The sequence below is a fragment of the Apis cerana genome, linkage group LG9 (genome assembly GCF_029169275.1).
Source record: "Apis cerana isolate GH-2021 linkage group LG9, AcerK_1.0, whole genome shotgun sequence".
Lineage (NCBI taxonomy): Eukaryota > Metazoa > Arthropoda > Insecta > Hymenoptera > Apidae > Apis > Apis cerana.
The window spans coordinates 1410427-1435744 of record NC_083860.1 but is presented as its reverse complement, the minus strand read 5'-3'; the positions used below and the strand labels follow the sequence as shown (position 1 = coordinate 1435744).

General features: G+C 21.0%; 1 protein-coding gene across 2 annotated transcripts in view; it reads left to right on the top strand.

The window, feature by feature from the left end:
• Window positions 1-1282: 1282 nt before the first annotated feature.
• The window catches only part of LOC107995545 (ets DNA-binding protein pokkuri), a 44027-nt gene continuing 19991 nt past the window's right edge, over window positions 1283-25318 (top strand). Inside the window, exon 1 of one of the 2 annotated variants that reach the window (XM_017053133.3) lies at window positions 1283-2027. The gene's annotated coding sequence lies outside the window, so the exon portion shown is untranslated. The remainder of the gene's footprint in view (window positions 2028-25318) is intronic. The other variant, XM_017053142.3, reaches the window with a different exon arrangement.

The window sequence follows — 25318 nt, the reverse complement described above, 5'->3', positions numbered from 1 at the left end:
AATTTAAATTTGATTAAATTTAAATTTAATTAATAAATTTCATTAAACTTAAATTTAATTAAATTCAATTTAGTTCAATTTTATTAATGATTAAAATTCAATTAATTAATTTTAATACAATTATATTAATTTTAATATAATTTTTAATAATAAATTTACTTAAATGTAATTCATAAGATATAATACAACATGCTAAATTTAATATAGATCATATAAGCGAATATATAAATTAAATGAATGTATAAATATAATATAATATAATGTAATATAATATAATATAAATATAATAATTTTTACAAAGATCAGAAAATAAGAATTCGGTTAACAATCGAAAGAAAAAAAAAAGATTATATTTTTAGAGGTCGTTGAAATATCGACTTCTTATCTCTTATCAGCTTATCAGAATTATTTGACGTGATTACTCTTCGTTAGATTCGGTAATCTTTGTCAGATCAACGATACCTCTCTGACTATGAAACTTTTTTCGGTTAAAACTAAATCGAATTCTGTTCTGTTAACCTAATTAATCCTTTTGATTTAATTGATTCAATTATTTTTTTTTGAAATTGATAAATTCTTGCACTTTAACAAAAAAATTACAAATTTGAAAAGATATTAATATTAAAGATATTAATTATTGCAGATTTTATTATATTATTTATAAATTTTTATTTTATCTATCTTTAAATTAAAAATTATATAAATTTTAAGTAATAATATTAGCACGTTTATTTTATGATTAATAATTTTATATTATACAAAAATTAATATGATAAATTTAGATTATATTATTTTTTAATACATACATATATATATAAGAAAATATTTATAAAAATATTTATAAATTAAAAAGAATATAGAATTTAAATCGATATAAATTTAATTTACTTCGAATGAAAGATGAAAATTAAAAAAAAAAATAGATCTCTATTCTATTGATCTAAAAAAATGATTCAACCTCGGGCAGATATTTGAGCTCGCAAAAAGGCAGGTCCGCGTCAACAGTCAGGATCGCGATTACGAGGAAGCTACGAGGAAGTCGGTAATGCCCCCTCCAACGTTCTATGGTATTTCCCACTCGATTACAACGCTTCGATTATTTCCGTTCGCGCCGTATAACCGGCTATCCATCTATCCTTGTTCAACTGAAAGGGTCGCGCGTTCCGGTGGTCCATTTGTCTCCGTTCGTCGAACGCATTATACGGCACGGCAAGCCGCGCGCATGCGCGTTGACGCAAGTCTCTCGCAGCGTGCGAGAGAGGAGTGGGGAGTATGGCGGCAAGCTTCCAGTGGAGATCGCGACTCGCGGTTCAGTCGCTCGCTAGCTACGAGATTGGGTAGATTAATTTTATTGTGTATGATCACTTTCAGACATTCGCGAGACAAATCAAATTGTGTCCAAGGTGAAAAGAGACCTGTTTTGTGTTTCACATCCTTCTCGAATTTGTCTAATTGCTCCCTTATAAACTTCCGATAACCTTAAGAAGACTCGGTGAGTAAGAGACGAACAAGAGTGTGAGAGGGAGGGAGAGTGATTCGAGTGTGCCGACTGTGATACACTTAGCCGCGTAGATAGGCGCTCTGTGATATACGCGTACACACATGGATATTTCGATACCTCTAGACTTTTCTCGTACGGACACGAAAAGCTGTTAATAGAGATATTCGATTTTTAATATTGTTAATTACGGATCCTACTTATGTGCAAAGATAAATGGAAAATTCGAAGATATTGAATATGGATATATAAATAAATACGTATAAGATAGTGCAAACGAAAAAAGACGGAGATAAGAAGGACGCGGAGAGGGACGGAGAGAGATAGAGAAGAGTAGCGGAAGAAAAGATACACGTGCGCGTGGTCGGTGTCTCGAGGATACCTGTGGATGCCAGACTGGAGTTGCGACGTATTAGGGCGCGGATTTCTGTCCGATGACCGCCGAGGAGATTCATTTCAATTCACTAACCGATCTCCAGCATTGATATTACGCCGCATTAGACGGTTTATCAGCTAAGCTACAACCGAGGTAATAATGTTATTCTTATTTTTTTTTTGATCTTTTTAATTTTTACTAAAGTAAATATCATTTTTTGGATAATTATGCGAAAAATTTGTTTTATTATTTCATGATATTTTTTAGTACATATAATTATTTTTCCTTTAATTCAATATTATATCATTAATCAACACAAATTTAATCCATTTTTGTATTTTCTATTTTGTAAATGATATTAAAATTAACAATGATAAAAAAAATTAATATAATGTTTGCAAAATGATTTTGTAAAATTTATTATATATAAATTCTAAAGAATGATTTAAAATTTACTTGAAAATTGTAATTTTTTTAAGTTTAAGATAAATTTTGTACAATTTTCTTGAAATTAGTTACATTACATGTTTTTTTAAAAACATATGTTTATAATCAACATTAATGTTATATGTATATTTTATAACATTATATATTCATTATAAGAAAATGAATAATTGTTTTGCCTTATCATACTAATTTCTTTTTGTAGTAATAATTGATTATTTAACATTGTCAATTTTAAACATTACATTAACATTAATATTATAATTTATAATTATTTTTAATTATGAAAAAAATTTTATTTTTATTTTTAATTATTTTAGTATTCTTCATTTTTTATGACAAATTCGAGAAATTTTATAATATATATTTTCAATATTCTTTTTACAATGACATGTATTAATAAAACATAATATTTTTATGATTTATCATATTTAAATTTCCTTTATCATATAAAATATAATGAATTATGAAATTATGGATTATTCTTATTAGCATGTTTTCTTATTTAAATTAACAATTTATTGCTTATGATGACTGCAAAGTTATTCATATTCATCTTATAATAGCTTAGTATGTTAATTTTCGCTTTCCGGAAGTAGTTTTAAAATACATAGAAGACAATTTATCGCAAAACATCCGAAACAATTGTTTAATTTTCTCTCTTTCTGCTTATCAATGAGTTTCATTTAAATCCGAACTCAACTTAATTAATAATTTTCAAGCATCATTTAATTCATCGAAGAATCTCATCGAATTTATGATTTATTACTATGATAAGTAGCTTATCAACACAAGGTATATCGATCGAAATTTTAGATTTTGTAAATAAACTTTCTTTATCTTTCTTTTATGGTAAAAGTGTAAACTTCGTTATATTTATGTATAATGAAAAATACTTTTGACATATGCAATTTGTTCTTTTCTTAAATTAATTGTAATTATTTGTAATTTTAACTTATTAATTTAATCTAAATTATGATCATAAATTGAAGACAAAAAAGAAGATTAGAAGAAAAAATAACCACTATGCAGAATTATAGATAATAAAAGTTATAATAACTTTTTTATTCTTTTCAATTTAAAAAAATCCGTGAAATTAAAATAATTGAATAATTTTATATTATTTAAAATTAATTTATTTTTCTATATTTAAAATAAAATTATTATTTCTTATATTAACATTTGCTAATAGAAAATATAAATTTTCCAATTTTACTAAATTTTTCAGAATAATTAAATATATTTTATAACATATATTAATAAATGTATTATTAAATATATTATAAATATTATGCGATTAAGTAATGAGTAATACAATTAAAAATTTGTAATAAAATCATACAAAATCATCGATGGCTAAAATGGAATTAAAAATAATGAACGAAAGAAAAATTGACATAACCCTTTTGTTTCCTGTACACTTCATTTCTAACTGTGTGAAGGATTTATACACCTCTCCTTCTCCTGTTTTCTTTTCCTTCCACTCATGCACGCGCACGCGCAATAGGGTCGCGCGCACTACTGACGCGAGTATACAACACGACGTGACGGCTAAGCGGAGCGGCTGTTGCTTACGCTCCTTGATCGTTATTCAGGAAGTTGCACGTTATCATTTACATAACACGTGAGCTCGAACAAAATCATGCATAATTCCTTCCTCCTTAGCGCAGCCGCGTTACCGCTTCTCTCTTTATTTTCCACTTTTCCCCGATTGAAAAAAAAGAAGAGGAATTTATTCGTGTCGTCTTTCTCATACGCCAAACCCGTATTTCTTCCAAATCTGCGCCAGACAAGCATCTTCTTTATCTATAGTAGGTCTGTTGACCAAGATCCGGCCAGCGGTTTTTTGACACATTTACTTCACAAGTATTCATGTGATCTTTGCAATTGAATTATAACGACTTATGTTAATATTTGAACATTAGAATGTATTAAAAATTATTGTTTTTATATTTGTTCGTTATAGTATTATTGAATTATTGATATAAAATTTATTTTTTATTACATATCAAAATAAGAAGTTTTTTTGCTCAACAAGTTAATAATTTAAATAATGGGGAAATTTGTAAAAATATTCGAACATAATAATTTATTTGCTATAAAAATCATTATATCCGATTAATTTAATCGGTAGTACACATTGAAATTTATAAAGATAGGTATAAAATTTATGTAACTTTCTTACTCTCTGAATATTTTTACGATGTTAGCTTTCGCTATTACTTAATTTATCGCTTATTCTACAAAAAATATATACTTAAATAAAATTTTAATAAAATTTAAATAAAATTTATGTTTTTATTAATTACTAAAAATAAATATTTTTTATATTAAAAATAGTTGTATAAAAATATATAGAACAATGATTTCTTGTATATTATTCTCACTATGGTGTAATAATCCCTTAAATATACAGCAACATAATTATGCGATAGATTTAAAAAAAAAGAAATGTATCAAGTTTTATAATCTAATTTAAATATTTATATTAATATGTTTCATTGTTGCATATTTTCCATTAAATTGTATACTATTATATTTATAAAATATTGCTATCTATCTAATGAATATTAATTATGAAAAATTTTATTAGATTTTTATTAAATTTTATTAGATTTTTCATCGTTATCATTAGATATTGATTCTCAATAATTGATTATTGAGAATTAAAATTGAAAAATTAATTTTCAAAGTGAAATAGAATTTTTTTTTAACTATGTTTTTAAACTTAATTTTTAACTTTCTAATTCTTCTTTTTATGGTATTATTAATAATAATAGCTTTTTTTTATTATTGTATTATAAGTTTATTGATATTTTAAAATAAATATAATAAAATAAAATATAATAAAATAAAATAATGTTTGCAAACAATTAAATGTAAATTGAGAATATTTGCAATATTAAACAATATTTCTTATATATATGTAAAAAAATGTCTTAAAAAATTAAATTTCTGTAAATTATTTAATTTTTCATTATTTTGAAAAATGTATAAAATTAATAATTTTTAATAGTTATCTTAAAAAATGTATAATTTATTTTATCAAATACAGATTTTAATTTGAATATTTCTATGTAATGCAATTTTTATTGATTCTTACGAGCAATATATAGTACCAAATAAAAATTTTTCTCTTATATTTTGTTCCTTTTTATTGATTAACTCGAATCTATTCATAGTTATTGTCGTACATTTTTAGCTTAACGAATTGAAATTGATTGAACCAATGAAAAAAAAATTTAATTTTCGAAAAATTAATATGCTGATATATCATTTTTATCAGCATACGAAAATAAAAAGTATTATTCTCTAACTAGAGAATGTTCGGTTGAAAGGTTTTTACGTCCATTTTCTATCGCAGTGAAGAGAGCTGATAAGAGGTTAAAGGGGAGAAACGGCGTAGGAGGAAGAGGAAGTGGGCGGTGAGGGTGGTAGGAGGGTAAGAGAAGAAAGGCTTTCGAAACGTAATTCCGGCCGGAAGAGCCGGGAACCCGGAAGTGAGAGAGGAAGCACTACGGTGGTGGTAGGGTGGTAAGGGGGATGGAAAATTCTCCAGAGCTTCGAGGGAGGGCTCGATCGATCGTTAAGATCACGGACGAGGTGTCGACATCTAACCACCGGCAAATTTCTAACAATTCCTTTCGTTATTATTCTTATTTTTATTCTTATTATTATTCTGATTCAAGATAGATTATTCAAAAACTATTTTTTCATCTTTTTTCATCGTTATATTAAATAATAATACTATTTTGGAAATTTATATTTATATTTTAATATCTCATAAAAGTATTCGACTACTTTGCCATAAATGAAAAACAAAAAACAATTGCTTCATATACAGAATGTTAATATATCTTTGGAAGATCTATTTATTGAAGCGAAAACAAACATAAAAAAAATTGATATACAAAAATATTGATTGAGATTTATTTATTAAAATTATTTATAATTCTAATGCAACTGAAATTTGTATTAGAAGGGAATTTGTATAGATTTAGATAGTTTCTGTTTTTGTCACTGTTTTATCTCTTTCTTATTCTATTTCTTTTTCATTTGATCAAACTTCAATTGTTTTTAACTTAATAAATAAGTCTTAATTAACATTTTTCTATTCTATAGAAAATTTTTATATTTTTGATTTTTAAACTTAATTTTTAAACTTTTAGAAACTTTTCAAAAATATAAATATATTCTCAACTATTATATACACAAAAATTTTTTTATTATCAAGATTTTAGATTAATTTCTTTGCGAAATAACTATCTTTGACTATCTTTGTGAGCATTTATATTTTAAATTTCTATTTGATGTTAATCTTGCATATTTATGCATATTTAAATTAAAAATTTTTTTTTTAAATTTTTCAACGGGTTTAAATCATGAAATTACGAAATAGATATATATAATATAAATAATATAAATATATAATTCTATAGTTAGAATTTTTAAAATTAGTATCTATTGACTAAATTTAAATATTTGTGGAATTTTTGTTTTTGAATTAAATCCTTTAAAATACGAAGAGGAAAAGTTAAGTTATATTTAATATTTTTTTTTTATTTTAAATTATATCACAATCAAGTACGTAGAAAATACGGAAGTGTATAAAAATAGATATAAGATAAAATAAAATAATATAATAAATAATAATTATATATTATTAATAAATATTATTATTTTAATAATATAGAATAGTAATAGAGGAGGTGAAATTCTCTAGTGGAAAAGAAAAATAAAATAATGAAATACCAATGCAATAATTTTGTACTTTAATTTATATTTATTTACATTCGTAAAGATTGAGAAAGATTTTAAATTTGTATTTTAAAATATAAGAATTATGTAATAATTTGACTTATTGCAAAGAATAAAATGTAATTTCCTTGAATTCGAATTATCAGTATTTTTTATGATTTCTTACGCATGATTTTAATTTGCATTTACTTTTATTATATACGCATAAAGATATCATTGAATAAAAATTATATAAAAAATAGTCATTATTGTTTCGAATGATTCAATGAAGGAAATGAATAAGAATTTTCTAAGAAGCAATAGAGGGGAAGATAAGAATATGAGATAGAATAAAAATAAGAAGACTTTGATTTGTATATTATATAGCATTCAAATCTTCAATAATTATAAGTGAAGTAAAATTACAATGATCTTTCATAAAAGTCATTGTCGTTCATTAATTTTTTTTGTTTTTAATACAACAAGAAATTTTTGTGTGTGCATTTTTTAATGAAATTATTCTAATTTATTTTGTATTTTTCAAATAAAAAGTATTTCATTAAATAATAATTAGAGTCATCAATAATCATAGAATATTAATAACAATTTTATATTCCATTTTTTATTTGAATATTTTAATCATAATTTGAATATTTTTCATATTTATTATTAGATCATATGATTGTTCCAAAATATATAATAGAATTTATATTAAGTATGTTGTATTAATTTTAAAAAAACAAAATGATTTGTGATTTTATATTTAAAACTTTTATGCTATTATAAATTTCGTCAATACTTTCATGCAGTTTTATAACTTAATTTTTCCCAAAAATTATCTATCTCGTATTCGAATTTCTAATTTCATTTTAATTTAAAAATGTAAAAGATTTAGAAGTTTACAATATTTATATTTATACAATATATTTTGTATAAAATTTCTGTAATATATTTGTTAAAAAAAAATAAAGAATATCTTATATTTTTACTTTCTCTTTCACTTGAATATAATAAATTGTCATTGAATATGATCTTTGATATAATGAATATGATATAATAAAAGAATATTCTACGTTCAAAATATTTTATATTTTTTAAATCTTTGGATTTTCAAAATAAATATTTGAGCAATATCAATGAAAATTTTTTATGAAGCATTTCCTTGTACAAATTTCAAATAATTTATAAATTATCTTTTTCAAATCAAAGTTGTATCTATAATAAAAATATTTTTCATACGTATCATATTATAAATCTAAGTGCAATAAAATATAAAAAAATTTTTGCATTAACTTAAGTATTCGATGCGGAAATAAAATACATGGAATACAAGAATGTATATTTTTAAAGAAAAAAATTAATCGCATAATGAGAAATATTCCAGAATACGAATCCGCCTGATTCTGTTCTTCTCGCACTGCAAGAAAGAGAACCGGTCTGTATCCGGACCGGAAGCGCGGACCTTGGACTTTTCTTTTGCGCTATCTTCGTCTTGTTCCTTCGTTCTTCTTTCGAAGAATTCGACGAATGGTCAATTCGATCTTCTTCCTTTCACCGATCTTCTCCTCTCTCGTGTCTCTTGCTTCCTTTTCCCTTTCTCTGTTTCTTGAGCACCAACGCTCTGGAGAAGTATCCTTCCTTCTCGTTCGTCCGGTTAATTCCAAGAGGGAGCAAAAGGAAGCAGACGGTCGCGATAGATGGCATCCGGTTCCCTTCTTTCGAGGAAAACTCGAGGAGGAAGTCGCATTTAAAATACCTTCGTACTTGTTTTATCGGTTCTTTCTTTTCCTCTTTTCTCGGTCCTTCATTACTACCTGTTCTGTAATCTTAGTTAAAAAAAATGACGAAAATCTTTGACATAAAAGATTAAAAATTTTGACATTAAATCATTTATCTTCAGGAAGTAAAAGATATGATATATTAATGATGTATAGATATGTTATACTATGTTTTTTTTCTTTTTTAAAATTATTTTTTTATACTTAATATATAATAAATAGTAAGTAATAATTATAAATATAATTATAAATATAATAAATAGTTCTTCGTTGAAAATATAATAAATTATATTGAAAATTGAATGTATTAAAACAATAAGTCTATTTAAAAGAAGTTATTATTTTTTTATTTATATTTTGCCCATTTCTAAAAAAATAACATCAAGTCTTGCTATGCAGCTTGAAACACTTTTATGTAGCAGAAGTAATTTGCAAGTTATTTTAAGTGGTCACGTTATGTGACTCACTCTGTAGGTACTGAATACATATAGTATGCTTAATAGAAAATCAGAGAGTAAATCTGATTGCAAAAATCATTTGATTAATTTATCTAATTTTTATTTTCGTTGATAGAAAATAATATTATTTGTATTATATAAAAAATAGTATCATATATAAAAAAGTATATCTTTGTTTTGTAATTCAAAGATTAATATTGGCAAAATAAAAAGAATTTAAGATCATTATTATGTACAAGTTAGATTAAAAGGATATGAGTGCATGTGCATTTTTCTGTGGTCTACAACTGTAAATTAATTAATATCTGTATTATTCTACTATTATTATTATTCTACTATATAAATTATTTTATATACTATTCTTGACAAAAGATTTTAAAACGAAATTTTTTAAAACTATTGTAATTCTAAAAATGTAAAATTTTATATAAATATAAAACATAATAGGAATGTTAAATCGATTAAACATGAAATAAATATAAAAAAGATTTTTATTTATTAAAAAAGAGAACATAAATGAAAAAATAAATGATTAAATTACAAAAAAATTCGAGACGTTATGAAAGAAAGTATTTATTATTATAAATTCACAAAAAAAATAAACATTTTTTAAATGCAATAGTGACCTTTCTACTTTTATTAAGGTTATTAACTTTATATCCAATTATCATTTGTTTTTATCATTTTCTCAATAATTAACAAAAATTTAAATTATCTTTTTCTTTTGATATTTATCATAAAATCATATAATATTTCAAGAATTAGAGTATTTTTAAAAATTTTCATATTTGATTGATTGAAAAATTTTTGTTAGAATCATATTTGTGACAAAACTTTTCTCTCTATCTATTTTACTTTAACTTCCTCTTTTACGTAACCTTTTTTTTTCATTTGTTTCTTGATCCCTTTTCTTCATCCCCTCGCTCGAAACTTCTTAATCTCTTCCCGCACGTTGACCCTTATAGCTTATAGCAACATCTTGATTAATCGATTCTTAAGTTATCTTAAAAACCTATTAAGTCGATTGAATTAAATATTAAATTATCAAGATCTATTAAATATTTAGTTAAATTCTTATTTAATTCTTTCAGAATTAATTTCATAATGTTATTTATTTATAATATTTATGAAATTGAATTTTTAAGCTTGAACTTTTATTGATAACACGCATTGAAAAATTTATTTCTAAAATTATTCACATTTTATAGAAATTATTTTAAATTTATAATTATTTACATACATATATAGGTAATATAATATTTACATTTCAAATATACTAATATTCAAAATTTTAGAATCTTTAATATTCTATTTATGAAAAAATAGGATAAAATAAAAGATTATGTATAATGTATTTTTTTCTTTTTAATAAATTTATTAGAAATTTTTTTTTATAATACATTTTTACTTATATGTATTATAATGTAAACATGTATTATACATGCTATTTTCTTATATGATTTATATCTGTATTTATCAGATACAGTTTTAAATCACATATGATTTTCCAATTAATTAATCTATTTAAAATTATTTCAATATTATTAAATATTCAAATCTATCATTGCATTTTATGACAAATTTTTTTTATTAATAAATATACTATATACTCTTTATGTTTACTTAAGAAAAGACATTATTTCGATGATTGCCTTTTTAATTAATTGATATGAAATAACTAATTTGCAAATATAAAATATTTTTTAATATAAAATCAAATAATCTTTAAGATATCATTGCAGAAAATATCATTACATTTTGAATTTCTTCAAAGATTGATATATGATTATATATCATTTATTTAATTTTTTATTAATTTCAAAATTTAATCATTTTAATTCAATAATCATAGATTTCCAATTATATTATTAAATATATTTTAAACTTTAAAATAATATTTAATTATAATTTAATAATAATAATTTTAACTACAATATTTTGAATCATTTAAAAAAAAATTTTATATTATATCATATTAAACATTCTATATTATTTTAACTTTCTAATATTTATATTTCTCTCTCTCTCTCTCTCTCTCTCTCTCTCTCTCTCTCTCTCTCATAGTTCAAAATTTAATAAAATAAAATTTAATAAAATAAAATTTAACAAATTTTACAAAAAATTTATGTAATTTAAAAACTTTAGTTTTAAGAAAAGTTTATACATATATAAAATATTATAAATTATATTGATTAATTTTTTTTTTTGAGAAATCTGTTTCAGAAATTGAAATTAATTTTTAAAGTTTCATTTTGTTAAATTTTAAATGAAATTTTATGAAAATTCTTTTTACAAAATGATAAAAAATTAAATTTCGAATATTTTATAATTTAAATTTTTGTTCCATCTAATGTCATTAAAAATTTATATTTAAAAAAAACGAATATGCATTAAAACTTTGAACATTGATTTCATCCGTTTAAAACGATATTTTGATTTAAAAAAATTGCTCTATATATTTTAATGCATTGTATTCCTCAACAATCATTAAATTTTCATTAAAAATAAAAAATTTAATCAATAAAAAATTACTCGTTAAAATTTTTAAAATATAGAAAAGACTTCGAATATTTTTGAATCACTGTATATTTTGAATATCTTATTTCTGTATACATTTGTATATATAAAGTTTCTAGATGCAAAAAATTATTTTAACGATACATAAGTAGATAAAACTCTTCCTTCCGTCTTTTGATAGCTCGATATTGCTATAATATACGACCGACTCTGACCGCTAGTAATATCGCGGTAGTAGTACTTCCTCCATCCCGTATTTATAAATACAAATTTCCCGACCGCTCGATAACCTGCCAAACTTTCCGCTGTCTGAACAAGACGAGACATAATTATGTGTAACGTCAAAACAAGCCATTTCACTTGCATATGTTTATTTCTATTCTAACATTGAAATAAAATGCATATAGGTCTTTTAAAGCAATATCGATAATACCTTTAATTGCAATTGAATTTTTTTTCATTGGATGAATTAACATTATTGAAGGAATTTTACAAATCAAAGTGCTTTTACAAAAAAATAAATTTGTCAGATAATGTTTATTAAAAATTTTGATAATGGAATGGACGAGATTTTACAAATCAATTTAAAAAATATTCTGAATCATATATGATTATCCTATTTCAATTAAAATTAAACAATTTTGAAACAAAAATATATAATATATAACTTATAAATTTATCAATTTATTAATATTATATTAGTGAATAAATTATTATGCAAGAGGATGTTGACATATTTTATAAATGTTATCGTTATAATGCGTCCACAACATAATCGAAATCATAAATTAATTCTTCATTAGTGGAATTTTCTTTATTCATCAAAAAATAATAATCGTTTGTAATTTTTTACTTCCATCTGAAAACAAGGAACTATAAATATAGCTATTACACTAGTAATGACAAGATAGCAATAAAGTATAACAAACGAATGATATGTAAATCAAATAAGATTTATAAAATATATAATATGTATATGATATGTATAGTATGTGTGTTATTATATGTGGTATTATGTGACGTAAAGAAGAATTAATTAAATTATTGAATGTAATCCATAGCTATAAATTCTTTTTCTCAATTATTTCTTTTATTTAATTATATACAATATAATAATCATGATTTATTCAAAATATTAAATTAATATTAAATAATATAGAAAATATTAATATTAATATTTAAAGTAAAGAGGAAAATTTATCATATTAAGATTTATTTTTATTTTACTATATTATAAAATATATCATCTTTATATTATTATATATAATATGAAATTTTATGAAATATGAATTCTATGAAATTTAATATGAATCTATTAAAAAATAGATTTCTTTCGTTTTAAAAATTACAAACGAATATTACATTAGATCTAGATGTATTTGATTTTATATTAATTTATTTATTTAAAATCATTAAATAAAATAATTTTTATTTATATTTTACATATAAATAAAATATATATTTATCTATATAATTATTTCAATTTATATTTTGAAATAATATCGTTGAAAACATATATATAACATATTTTATATTATTTTAAAAATGAAAACAACTTATATAATGATTAAAATCATGCTGATAGAAGCATGATCAGATTGTATAAAGGAGATATAATTCTTAATATCGTTATAATTTTTATAAAAATAGAATTATTTTCAAAATTTAATTGTCATGTTTTGTAAAACATTTATATTTTGAATTTAGATATTATTTTTTCGCATAATGAACTGTAATGTGTAACATAAATTTAAAATAATTTGTAATAATATAAATTTTAAATATAAATTTATTTATTTTGATTAAATTCGTTTGTGATCTTTTTATAAAATTTAGAAAAAAATTTAAAAAAACCTAATCTAATTTAACTTATAAAGCTTAAGAAATAAGATATTTTTGCTTTATAAACTTAAGAAATAAGATATTAAATAAAAATTGTATATAATTATAAAATATGTTACAATAAATTTTTTTTTTCTAGATAATTCAATAACAGTTTAGGTTCATTTTAGGTTCATTTTTATTATCTCACAATTAGTGGTCAAACATTAATTACTATGTTTTTTGCAAAAAAGTTTTGTGTAAAAAATATAACTTTACTTTGTAATTAAACACTCTTATACGGAGCACAGTATTTAATAAGAGAGCACAGTAATTAAAGGACATTTACTGATCTTTTAAAATATACGGTAATTAGCTCATAAACTTTTTTCTTATTTTCACTCTTACTTATTTTAACATTTTATTTATAAAAAAAATTTCAAATAAGAAAAATATTAAATTATATTAATATTTTTTTTAATTTTTTTAATATTTTTAATACATTAGAAAATAGAAATGAAATAAACAAAAATGTTTATTTTAACAAAAACTTTGAAAGTGATATAAATCCTTTTTTTAGCAATGAATATAATATTATAATAAATTAATTAAAAAAAATTAATTAAATGAAATTAAAATTTCACTTTTAATGAATTATATCTCGATAAATGTTTAATAACAATATTATAACAACTTACAAAGTCCATGTAAAAATTACTTATTATATATTCTGTCTTGAAAAAATTAAGATGCATTATTAAGATTAACTTGAACATAACTTATATAACCCTCTATCTATTGAGATAAATACAATTCTTGTTACATCCAGTAAAATGAGAAAAAAGAAAAAAAAATTAGATTATTGTACATGAAATAACTAACAACAAAATCGTTAATAAAACTATTAATTATTTATTAAAATTATTATTTATTAAAATTAATCAATTTATTAAAATTAATCAAAATTTTATTCAATCAATTTTATCTATTAAAAACCAAAGTTAAAAATTAAAATTTATAATTGATTATATTTATATATACAAAATTTCTAACCAAATGATAAATCGTTTACAATAATTATTATTAACTTATTATTAATTATTATTATTAATTTATTATTATTTATTATTATTAATTTATTAATTTAACGTAACTGTTTCTATTAATAATTTTTATATTCCATGGAATTTGTAAAAGAGAACAGCACTTGAATTTTCTAAGGCATAATTCATAACATATAATTAATCTATTTAAATACCACACTATATATCCACAATAATAATATCAAGTTTCGAATTGCCTCGCAACAAATATTATTCGATAAAACATTTAATCGATTCTCACTTTCTCCAAAATTCATGTGCAATAATCTAAAATGTGTAATAACCTAACCTAAAAAAATAAAAAGATGGCAATGAAGAAGAAAGAATAAGAGAATGAAAAGAAAAAATAAACCAAAATAAAGCCATATAAGAGGGAACGTTCCCTTTCGGACATCTTCCTCTAGTCAGAAAGGAACACCTTTACGGAGTAAAGTGCATCTTCGGAGGATGGTTTTCAAGTTTACTGGGCCACTTGAAAGAAACCTTTTCTCTAGGGAAGAGGGTGAACGGTACGGTACGGTGTTGGATGAGTAGGCATAAAAGGAGAGACAAAGAAGGAAAAAGAAGGAGGGAGTGAAAAAGAGAAACGCGACAAGACGGTTGGAGGAGGGAGAGAAGAGATAAAGAGAGAAGAAAGAGGCTGGTTCTCATGAGGAGGAGCTGCTGCCGAGTGACGAGGGTGAAGCAGCCTTTTTATCGACTTCCGGTCGGCGTTAGTTGCACGCACGTGCATCCGAGGCCTCGATGCTCTCTTTGTACCTCCGCAGAGATTCTCATTCAATCTCCCGTGCTCTCCTTCTTTTCTCGAGTAACAGGTAGTTGGAACTTTGAAATAGTTGGGGGAATTTTTAACCGATAAAAAATCCTATTTCGATATCTTCCATACATCACGTCGAATTTAAAAGATAGAATCTTTATCATGTAACGGTAAAAGGAGGAATGTGTTCCTTTTCCTTTTTCTTTTTTTTAGATTTATAGATGAGTTTACAATCAGTGATGGTTTGAAATCGAGACATTTTATAGTACAGACCTATAACTTTTTATAATCTCGTTTTTTAAAATGTAAAAGATGGTGAAAAAAGAATCATAATGAAATATTATCGAAATATCTGAATTATTTCGTTGAGTTATTCTCCGATGTTGCAACATTGTTAACATTTTAGAAAAAAAGTATTTCGATTCTTTAAAATTATATCTATATGGGATGATAAATAAAACGAATTGAAATTTTAATTTATTTTTTTTACTATTTCTTTCTCATTAAGAATAATATAAATAATAATAATAATAAATATTTAATGAATTTTTGAAAATTCATATTGATTTATATATCAATATGATTATATATCAAAAAGATTACTATATTACTAAAATAAAAGAAAGACATATAGAATATTGCTTTTATATTATATTAAAATGAATTTCATTCATCTTCTCAATTTTATTTATTTTTTTATTTTCATTTTATATTGATAAAATTGATTTTATTAAAAAATATATATCATCATTATAGTATTTATATTAATTAATACATTGATTAATTTAATTCAAATGTACTATATATGAATTATATTAAGTTTCTTATCATTAAGTAGTATTTTTATGTGACAAAAATTTAACACTGTAAGAATGAAAAATAGAATCTGATAAAAAGTATGTATTTATAATATATATAATAAGTACATTATTGGGATAAAAATATGAGAAAATGTAAGAAAGACAAATTGGGTGAAAAATGACGCAGGGGACGTATAACTGAACAGGCAAGGAATAACGTTTAAGTGTATTATTTTTTTGTCCATGAGTAGTAGTTCCTAGTCGTGCAGCGATCGAGGATATTAAAAGAGGGCGGAGAACACTAACCACGTGGGTCGGTCGTTCGTCTGATAAACCTCTATTCGACGACGTGTCACTGACCCTCTCTTCTCCAATCTCTCTCCTCTCCTTCTCTTCTCACGCGCTATTTTTCTCCTTTTTTATATTTTTTATCCGTTATTGCGATAAATTCGACACGAATAAATTTTAATTTTAAGAACTTTAACGACAACGAAGAAAAACATATAACACGATTAATAAAATTAGTTATTGTAATCGATAACAATATTGCATAATTGATATCTATAAGTACGTATCGTCAATCAAAAAAATTTTTATGTATTTTTATCTTATAAAAAAATTTATCTAATTTAAAAATTCTGATCTTAAAATTTTTATTTGAAAACTTCTTATATGTAGAATAGATGAATTATGAAATAATTTTTTTATTTCGATATCAAAATATATTTTATATATATAATATATAAAATGTTAATATAATATATTCGTGAGATACTTCTAGAGATTGTAGAGATCAAAACAAATATAAAAGTTAGTATGTAAAAATGTTAATTGAAAATTATTTATTGAGTTATAAACAATTTAAATTTTTGTTAGATGAAAAAAATTGGAAGCTCAATGGCAATGGCAATGTGAAGATAGAGATATTTATTCATTCTATTTATTCATTCTATTTATTATATATGTTTCGTTTCATCTAACACAAACTTCTTGTTTATAAATAATTTTAATTATATTTTTATATTTTATATTTTATATAACTATTGTATTATATTATATTTTATATAATTGTATTCTACGTATACATCTACACATACTTTGGTTTAAAAATTTTTATAAAAATTTTTGATTTAAATAAATTTTATTCTATAAAATAATATATGTGACTAATATGTGACTGATATATATGTGACTATATATGTGACTAATATATGTGAATTTATATATTTATGTAATTCAATAAAGGAAAAAATAAAGATTTAAGATTTTATTAAGATCTAACTTATTATAATATAAATATATATAATTTATAATATAAATTTAAAATATGTAAAATATATAATATAAATTTAAAATATGATCAGAACATTTCCATTTCGTAATTTAAAAAATAATAATAGATTCAAAAAAAATTTGGTGATAAAAGAAGTTGATGGACGATAATAATTTTTTGGGAATAACACAAATTTTCCAAATTCATTTTGTTGTAATTTTATCTTTGCTATCTCTTATCAAATATAATATGAATATATAATATTAATAATTCGATTTATGAAAAAGCTATAAGCTTAAAAGACGCGATATATTCGAAATATGATAGTGTCGTTCAAAAGAATCGTTTTCTTTTCGTGAAACTTTTTCGTAAAACTTATCACAATTAATCATCTACGTAAATACGAAGAATTCTGCGACATTCTTTTTTCGTGATATATTATTTTCCTTCAAATTTTTATTCTTATTGCTGTTTATAAATTTTTATTTTTGATTATCTTTATGTTTCGTTTTCGTTTTATTTTTATATATAAATTTTTTTTATATAATATAACAAAAAATTAAGAAATCAATTATTATCAATCTACTATCAAAATAATTATGTTTTTGATATTGAATTAAAAATTTTTATAAACATATCAATATATCAGGATATGAAACAGATTGGAACAAAATAAAGATAAAAATTTATATTTAGTATTTTATGTTTTTTTTTTTTTTGGTTTCCAATTTATTTATTGAAATTAATATATGCAATATTTCTATTTGGAATAAATAAAAATCACAATTTTTTTATTATGCAAAATTCTAAAACAATATATAATCTCACAATATTTAAAGTTAAAATCCTAAGTTATTAATAGTTACATATATACTAGATGTTATTACTCGATAGTTTAATTTACGACCTTGTCCACAAAATATCTTATTTTACATGACGTAATAATATTAATACATTATATATCGTGAATCATTTGATTTTTATACGGTATACAATTTATTAGATAATATGATTTTTGATAAAAAATTAATTACAAAAAATAAAATTTTCTTTAATTGAAGTTTTATTATTAAAAAAAATTATTTTGAAAATATACACATTAAGTGTGTTCAAATAAATGTATTACAATATATTAATTTTGATACAAAAATTACATATTGAAATATAATTATATAATATATATAAATTATTTATGTGAAATTTTCTTATACATAAAAGTATTTGATATTTATCAATACTTATAATTAATATTTGAAAAATATAATTAATTGATATCAATTATCTCAAGAATCAAAAATCAAAAGTTATTATATGTAAAATGTAGTATATTTAAAATGAATACATTAATATCATAAATATTTTTATTAATTTTTATTATTTTTAAAATATTTAGTAATGTATTAATAAAATATTGTTTTCTTTCTATGTAAATAATATATTATAAAAAACGTTTATTTTAAAAAGTTCGCAAAAATATAATTTTAATAAAAAAAATCTAATGCTATTAATAATCATAATAATAATCATTTGAATGCAAAATAATTGAAAATATTGCATTGATTATATGTAATGAATATATTTAATTAACGTATATTTTTCTTTTTGTTTTTATTTACATTATAAATATAATAATATAAATTAAACAATAAATATAAGTTATTATCAATATTCAATACATACTTTATTAAATACTTAAATTAAATACATACTTGGTACACATTTAAAATAATATCTCATGTAAAAAATAATATTTATTTTATATTCATACACGTGTTGCATCAATAATATAACTGAAAAATTATAATTTTAAAGGAAACAATTTTAAATTATTTTAAAAACGCATAAGAATAGTAAATCAAATTAAAAATTCATTGAATATTATTCTAATAAATAAATCTTTCAGCAAACAATACATAATGTAGTACATAAATATTCGTTTTTATGAAGAATTATATTTAATAGGACTACTTTTGATAATATGTTTGTATACATATACGAGATAGCTTCTATATTCGACAAAAAAAAAAACATATTTTTTTTAATATTTAATATTTATTTTATGAATAATACGTATTTATATCTGCTTTAGTTATCCATTATTATATTCAAATAAATATCGAACGGAAATACGGAATTTAAGAATGAAAAAAAGTCACGACTCGCATGACTGAGCGAAAATTGTTATGAATAATCAATAAAAGATTATATAGGTAACGAATAGTTAAATTTAACATATTCATTACTCGTGAACAACAAAATTATTTTCTTATTTTATTAATTTATGCAATAAAATAATGTCATTTAATTTATAATAAAATATCAAGTTTCTTTTTATAATAAAACGAAAATAATAGTCATTTCGAATATAAAGAAATGAACGAGAAAAAGAAATTGAAATTGAATGAATAATACGTAAAAAGAAAAAAAATTCCAATCGAATGACAAATAACGAAAAAACTTTTATTTGTTTTATTCGTATAATAGTCAAGACTGACACATGATTATCCATTATAGAACACCGTTAAGCAAATTATCTAAATCGACATCCCCGTCAATTGGGGGACTTTAAACATACAAGCGTAAGTACTCGTATAGATATCCTTTGTGCTTGGTCTATGTGAGCTCACTATATCGTTTTATCGACCGATTCAATGCAAAAAATATATTTGTTCCTCAGGATCGAATGGATGAATAATTTTTAATCAAATTGATTTAATGATAATAAAGATAATGCTAATCGAATAACAAAAATTAAATGAATTTATTATTTTGCTATAAAATTGGATATATTTTATTTGAAATAAAAATGAAAAAAAATAAATAATTATTTTAAATAAATATTAAATGTTTGCAAATAAAATCTAAAATTTTATTTGGAAAATAAATTATTTTCAAATGTTTGATTATTAGAAATAATGATAAAAGATATGTGATAATGTAAAAAAAAAAAATAGATTTCATCTTATAATTAAATCAGAAATTGAAAAATGAATTATGCTAAAAAAAAATAATATGTAGACTTACATAAAAGAAAAATGATTTTACAAATTATACATAAAAAAATTATATTTATATTTTTATAATGAAATCAAATAATAAAATTATACATTTTTTTTATTTTTCAATTAAATAATATAAAAGAATATAAAATATTTCGTATCTTTTTGGCTAGAAATATAATTTGAAAAAAATATAAATAAAACATACATAATCTAATTCTTTATGATTCTTATAATTCTTATCTTATAATATAAATATAGATAAAATATAGATAAAATAATATATTTACACAATATTTTGTATTTTGTATAAAACTTTTTATTATGCATTAGAAAATTAAGCTGCGCTTAATATTCGTTTATATATTTTGTATTAAAATGTTTACAAATTTAATATTACTCATTTGTTATAGCAATAACATAATTCCAAAATTTAGAGAAAATAAATAAATTCTGAATCATTATTAAATTTCATAAGAATCTCAAAATATTAAATTGGAAATGTGAATAATTGCAAACTTCTATTAATAAAAACTTGATTTTTTAATGATTTTTTTCACATCAATGATATAAAAAATGCAAATTTTGAATTCCGTCATTATTATAATAAATAAATGATAATATTATGTATATTTTCATCTATATTATCGTTATAGTTTTCGAAATATATTTGTAAAAAGAAAAATTGCTATTATATAAAACTTACATAAAATTTCGTTTATATGTATGTATTCATAATAACATGTGCAAACTGCATTTTGTCACCACTTATCATCTGTTAATATAAACATAATATTGACAGCAGGTAACTTAATCAAAATAACGAATAATGAATGAATTAATCAAAGAATTATTTTCTTATAAATTGTGATGGATTTGAAATATCTCATCAATTCATATGGACTTCCACAAATTCGAAAGATGTCTCTTTTTACAATGTATTTCAAAATAATTGAAGTTGGTACTTCAATTATTCAAATTGAACTGTATCTTTTTTTAGATATTATTTCCTCTTATTAATTACGATAACACATAGACTGCATTTATCATTATATCCAAAGTGCAGTGTACTTCGAAAATGAAAAGACGATGAAGGATTACGGAATAAGTAGACGGACATTGATTTGTTTGCGTGGTGCGCTACGCCAGTGACTGCTATCTCGGCTCGCATCTTTTTTTTTCTGGTTTCCTTTCTCTCTTTCTTTCTGCTTGTGGAGGAACGAGAAAGCACTTCCTTGTGAGTTGGCGAGAGCGTGACGTAGCGGACAAGCGAGCATCGGGTTCACCGACCAATTCAAGGTCACGGAAACTCAACTTTTCTTTTTTTCCTCGAATATCGATTGTATTTCGCGAATTCTTCCTGTATTTTTTCGAAATTCACTGTAATAGTAACATCTTTTTTGCAAAAATTATGAAACGATGATTACAGGAATAAATTATATAGGAAAAAATTATTTAAAATATTGATTTTTATAACATATTAAAAAATTATCTAATTAATTAAAAATTCTATCGCGATGGATATTTTTTATTTAAAACAATAATTAGAGCGAAAAAGAACGAATAATTTTTTTGAATAAAATAAAAAATAAAAAATTAATTTGTTTCAGATAAAAATAATTGCAAATAAATTTTTAAATTTTATTCGAAAAATAAGTTATTTTCAGATGATTTATTTATCAAATTATATTTAATTATTTTAATTAATAATAAAAAATAAAGAAGAAGAAAAGTTCTTTGTGCATAAGAAATATAGATTTTGTTTCCTAATTAAATTAAAAAATGCTTATTAAAAATATCATTAAAAAAATTGAATAATAGAAATTAAAAAATGATTTTATAATTTTTCAATAATTTTTTTTCAAATTAGATAAAAAGCATAAAAAATGTATTATCAAGAATCGTCAGTATTTAATCCTGAAATACAAATGAATGTAACAATTAAAAGTTTATTTATTCAAGTTTTTCTTATTAAATATAAGCTTTTTAATAAATTAGGTCAAAATCGAATGATAATCGAATAAAAATATAATGATGACACATTATCAACTAATGATTATTGTAATAAAATAAAAAAAATTGAAAAATCACAAAAAAAGTATAAAAAAAATATGTATAATTAGAATATATCTGTGCAATTTTCTAATAGCAATAAATATGTTATATAAAATAATATAATTAATAAATATATTTAATACATATAATACATACATCTAGTTGTTGCTGCAAGGTGAAGAAAAGTATTTTTAATTTATCTTTTTCCGATAAGTAATTTTACTATAGTAATGAATACATATCTAAACAAAATGATACGAAGAAATAAACGTACCATCAACTTAAGATTATTCGATAAAAAAAAATCTATATATAATTGAAATTAAGTTATGTTGTTCAAAAATTGCCATATGCAAATTAGAAATTATGATTTATTTATGATATCTTTCTAAAACAAAATATTCTAACATTCTTCATTTTTTAAATATTATATCGTAATATTTAAAATTATTCTTTTCAATAAAATAATTAATTCTTCTTTTAAAATAATCATATGAATTTTAAATAAACATTTAAAAATTATATATTTAAGATAGATATCTAGAAATAGTTTAATTTAATTCTTTCTTTTTAAGATATTAAACAAAGAAAATGATTTTTCAAATTTTTCAAAATCTTAAAAAACACATTTTAACTTTAATTAATGAATCAAGAAAAAAGATTAAATATAAAAAATAAAAATAAGCAAAAGTATATTATTAAGATATGCATAAGAAATGACGGACTATACTAATAATTTTTATTTTATATACAGTTACGACATTGGGTTATCAGTTAATGGTATAAAAGCGGCGCCACTACAATTTTTGTCAACGTCATTTTAATCTTATTACTTAATATAACAGTTTGTCTGATCATTAATTTTATATATGTATATATATATATATGTAGATTGTTTTTTTGTAGATTTCAATTCAAAATTTATTATCATTTTAACAATTTAATCAGTAAATTTAACAAAAAGTTATAAAAAAAAATTTTTTATTATCTTGTGCATAAATTGAATTACTTTTTTTTATATTGTATCATATAAAACCGGTTTTTTCTTACATTTTATTATTTTTTTGCTATTTTAAATTTTAATTCAAGTTTTTCTTTCTTGATTTAATAATTATAAATTTTTTTTTAAATATACTTAAATAAATATATTTAACCAAGTAAAATTTTTTTTAAATAATTAAATAATAATATTTTTTAATAATAATAAATAATATTATAATAAATGTAATGTAAAAAGAGAAATTAAGATTTAAATTTATTTTCTATTACAATTTTCACTTATATTAAAAAAAAAAATAGAGAGTAAAAGAAATTACGAATAAATGTTATTTTTCTAATATTAAATCTTTCGAGTAAATCATTTCAGTTATTAGAAGATAGATAATTTCCAATTGTAACTTTATTTAAAATTAATTAATAATTTGGGAAATAATTTTCTTGTAAAACAATTAATAAGCAAACAATAGCAATTAACTAAATATTAAAATATTTAATATTAATATTTAATAGTGGAAAATGTTAAGAAATTATTAAGAAATATAAAAAATGTTTAATATATGATAGTAAAATGTTTGAGTCTATCATATAAATCTATATAAATCTTCAAAAAAATTCTTTAGAAATATAAAATATATTTATTAAGTATCGAATTCTTGAATTAATTATTCTTTTCTTCTTTAATGAATATTTTTCTTACTCGTAAAATAATTCTATAAATTAATTTATGTAAAAAATATAATACTGTTTCACTAAAGAAAATAATGTAATTTTTTAAACATATTTTTTAAATCAATGTATTTGATTTAAAAAAATAGTATAATATGAGTATAATTAAATTTTAGTAGAATATTAAATAATAAAGAATTTTTATCTTGCATTACATTATAATTTTCTTAAAATAAAATTTAATCCAATTTTGAGAAATTGTAAAATATATAAATGTTAATGTATGAGAAACTTCATATCGAAAAGATTAAGAAATAAACAATTTGTTATATTTTAATATAAATCATTTTCTTAATATATATAATTGACTTTTAAATAATATAGAAATTAAAACAAAAAAGAAAAATACTTGTTTTATTAAAATAAAAAATAGAATTTATGATTTTTATTATATATATATATAAAATAATATATAAAATAATTATATTATATTATTATATTATTCAATATTATATCTATAAAAAGTTTATATAGTATTTACGATATAAAATCCTTGAATAATGATAAAAATTAAAAATATCGGCTATATATAATTTATACTAGACAAGTATAAATAAAATAATTTATTATTAGTGCAAAATATTATTTTGAATGCCATTTGTGTTATTATTATATTGCATTTATATGATAAAAAAAATAAAATATATATTCCTAAAGCGATAGAATACGATACATTAAAAATTAATATAACAAGTAGTATATCTTATTTTATTTTATTTTATAAATATTTTTTTCAATAGACGACACTACTCGTACTTTATGACCTACAGTTCGATATATGTACATAGATTATTTATTACAATATGAAATAGAGTTGCAATAGAAATTTAAAATAAGCATACGATTGACATCATATCTTTTGAAAAAAAATCATATTTTCTTCGAATCTTAATATGGTTTTTTATGAAATAAAACATAGAAGTAAAATGCTTTCTATTCATAAATTTTTATATTTTCTATGTATAATAATATTTAAT